The 3,639-nt window shown below is 39.8% G+C and overlaps 1 protein-coding gene across 1 annotated transcript in view; it reads right to left on the minus strand.

Annotated features, from left to right (window-relative positions):
- Positions 1-373: 373 nt before the first annotated feature.
- Positions 374-3,639, minus strand: part of Macrod2 (MACRO domain containing 2) — a 1,506,514-nt gene continuing 1,503,248 nt past the window's right edge. The window contains exon 18 of the mRNA XM_023720132.1: positions 374-470. The gene's annotated coding sequence lies outside the window, so the exon portion shown is untranslated. The remainder of the gene's footprint in view (positions 471-3,639) is intronic.

Here is a 3,639-nt window from a genome sequence, read left to right on the forward strand (position 1 = left end):
GGTGATTGCTGAAATTAGTTCTGTACCCTGTCAGTCATCTTCTTCCTCTTTGAAGAAAGCATTGTAGGGCCAGCTTTGTGAAATAACTGAGAAGGCAGGCAGGCCAGGAGACACACATGGGTGTTAAACCCTGCCACTGGGACCCTGGGGCAAAGCTTAAGAAAACAAAAGTGACAGGGACAGTGCCTGAAAGATGCTGCAGTAGCATGGATCCTCCAACCAAGATAAGGAAACATTTTTTTCTTTGCTTTCTTTTTTTTCCAGGTAAATAGAACAAAATGCAGGTGGAGAAATGAGAGTAAAGGAGCCCCATCCTTCCTCTGAGGGTCTTTCCTCCCCCCACCCCTCCCCTACCCTCCTGCACAGCACAGCTGTCATCTCCCCAACTCCCCAAGGCCAAGAGAGGCCTTGTGGGGCTGAGGGCTGTCGTTGACTTTGATTTCTCTGTTCCTGTGCTTCACCTTGTGCCCCTGCAGAAGACAAGGAGAAAGCATTTGTTAGATTAAAGAGAAGGCACCTTCATAGGCTCAGTCAGGGATATCTTTTTAACATACCCATTTAAATGTCTTTCACCCTCAGACAGCTCTAAGACTCTTATTTGATTATCAAAGAGATGTAACTATTGGGACTGTAATTGCTGGCACATGGTATCTTTAAAGAGTGTATGAATCAGAGATAATGTGTGCTGCATGGACATCCCATTTTAGCTGTTGGGGACCATTCAGCTCTTCAAAGTAGTCTTTGAAAAACTGTGAATTGATGTGTCTTCCCCTTTCTGGCCCATTCACACTGGTTTCAAGGGACCCACATATATATTAATAATTTATAAATGCTGATTTACAAAAGTCATTGATGTTGGTCCTACCAGCTGAGACCCTTCTTATTAACTGTCTGCTGTGTTCTCCACCCATGAGAGAACTCTAAGAAGATGCTGTGCCCTAGAAGGCCTATATGCTTTTTTAGAGTACTGAAAGTAAAGAATCCAATATTACAGATCATGAGCAAATAGTTCCTTCTGTTTTGAAAAATACATACATTTGGTCCATATCAGTCCCAAGAGGCTAAAGCATTTCCATCACTCCAGATGGAAGCCACCAAGTCCACTTTGGCTGCAACCAACAATTGCTCTGATTTCCATTACCATAGATTAATTTTTCCTGATCTAGACCTCCATACAGGTGGAATCTCATAAGTCTTTCTTTTGTGCCTCCTCCTTTCACTCTGCATAACGTTGCAGAGTTTCCTTCATGTCACTTTTTATTGGCATAATATATTCCTTTTTATTACCTATTGGCATTATATTGATTACATTTTGAAAATATATCACTTTATTTCTTTTATACCCTCTTCTTTTTCATTATGTATTTAGTACAAAGTCTTACTACACACATTGGACTCGAAGTAATTCTCCTGTTTTCAGCCTTCCAAGCACTGGGATTACAGGAGTGCCACCAAGGCCAGTCTCAATCCCTGTCTCTGCATGCCCCAGGGGCAGGGCCAGCACAGCACTCTGGGGATTGAACCCCAGTCCCTGCATCTGCCTAAGCAAGTGCTTTAGTCTGCTGAGCTATCTGGCCAGCCCTAAGTCTACCATCCTGTCTTCTGCTGTGAGATATTAGGGTTGTATCATGTTTTGGGCTTTAGTTATATTACAGTGAATATTCTTTAAAAAATTTGTATCAATGGGATTTATGTGATCTTTATTCATATCCACAACATACATTTATCATATTCGATCATCACACCCCCACATCTCCAATTCTTATCCACTATTCTAATTTCAACTTGACGTGGGTTTCCACATACGAAAGCATATGCAGTCTTTAGCTCTCAGCGTCTGCCTTATATCACTTAACATACTGTAATGTTCTCTGGTTTCATCTATTCTGTTGCAAATGACAGGATTTTATTCTTTTTTATGGCTGCATATTCCATTGTGCATATGTAACACAGTTTCTTTATCCATTCATCTGTTGATGAACAGTTAAGCTGATTCAATATCTTAGCTATTGTGAATAGTGCAGCAATAAATACGGGCATTCAGGTATCTCTTTGATATGCTGATTTCATTTCCTTTGGATATATACCCAGGAATGGGATAGCTGGATCAGATGGTAGTTCTATTTTAATTTACTGAGGAAGTTCCACATTTTTCTCTGTAGTGAATGTTCCAATTTACATTTCCACCAATAACATATAAGTTCCTTTTTCCCCACATCCTTGCCGGCATTTTTTTTTTTTTTTAAATAATAGTCATTCTAAACTATCTCATTGTAATTTTGATTTGCATTTTCTTGATGGCAAATGTTATTAGCAATTTGTATTTCTTCTGAGAATTAAATGTTCACATCTCAGTTGCTCATTTTTAAATTGGATAGCTTGTCTTTTTAAAAGTTTTTTGAGATCTTTATAAATTCTGAATATTAATTATCTGTCAGCTGAATGGCTGGTGCTTCTTTTCTTTTGCAGGCTTTTTCTTTACTCTGTATCCTTTGCTGTGAACAAGATTTTTAGTTTGCTGTAATCACATTTTTTGTGTTTTGGGGATCTAAGGACAAAATCACTCCTTATGCCTGTCTTGAAGGGTCTCCCCTGGGATCACTTGGAGCAGTTTCAGAGTTTCAGGTTTTATATTTAGATTTTCAGCCATTTTTGTACAAAGTGAGAGGTAAGGGTCAAGTTTTGCTCTTCAGGACATGAATAATGAATTTTCTTACTACTGCTGTCCTTTCTCCAAGATATGGAATGTTGGTGCCTTTGCTGACCGTCAGTTGATTGTCTTTGTAGGCTTACTTCTAATACCTCTATCCTGCCCCACTGGGCTCTGGGTGTCTATATTTAAGCCCCAAGTGTTCTGTTTCAGTTAAATGGTCATATATATGCCTGGAAATTATGTATTGTGATGCTTCCCTCTTGATCTTTTACTTAAGACTGCTGTAGCCACTAATCTTGTCAGCTTGACTGCATTAAGAAATGCCCAGCATCACTAGTGTACATTTCCAGGTGTGTCTTTTGTGTGCGTGTGTGTGTGTATGTGTGTATGTTTTATTATTTTTAAAAATAATTTTATTGAGAAACAAATAACAATGAGACAGTTTCAAAACCGATTAATAGGACAGTTTCAATAATTAATACATTGCATATTGTTGTCTTAGTGATTATTCATTGTACAAGACGAAGACATGGTATCCTGTCCACAAATGTGAGTGTGTCTTCGGAGATGATCTGCATTTAGGCCAGCAGACCAAGGGAGGAGGAGCCATGCTGATCATGGGTAGCACTAGGAAGTAGGCTTGTAGCCTGGATAGAATGAAAGGGGAAGGGGGAGGAAGTGGGGCTATGCTTGAGCAAGTGTGATTTTTTTCCTACTTTCATTGCCCAAGGATGTCAGACACCAGTTTCTTCAGCCTTTTAACATAAATTTACATTAGTTACCCACGAGGGAGGTAATTCTGGGAACTGTCTCAGCCTGGGGCTATATCCCTAGTGCTCTTGTGCCAGAGGCTCCAACTTATTGGGCTGAGCAGCTACTGAATTCTCCAGCTTTCCAGAGTGCAGGAAAAAATTCCAGATCTGTCTTGTGCTCTCTCTCCTGTGTTCTGTCGGTCTGTCTCTCTGTCTCTGCCTCTCTTATTTTAT

This window comes from Octodon degus, unplaced genomic scaffold (genome assembly GCF_000260255.1).
Source record: "Octodon degus isolate 3935 unplaced genomic scaffold, OctDeg1.0 scaffold00073, whole genome shotgun sequence".
NCBI lineage: Eukaryota > Metazoa > Chordata > Mammalia > Rodentia > Octodontidae > Octodon > Octodon degus.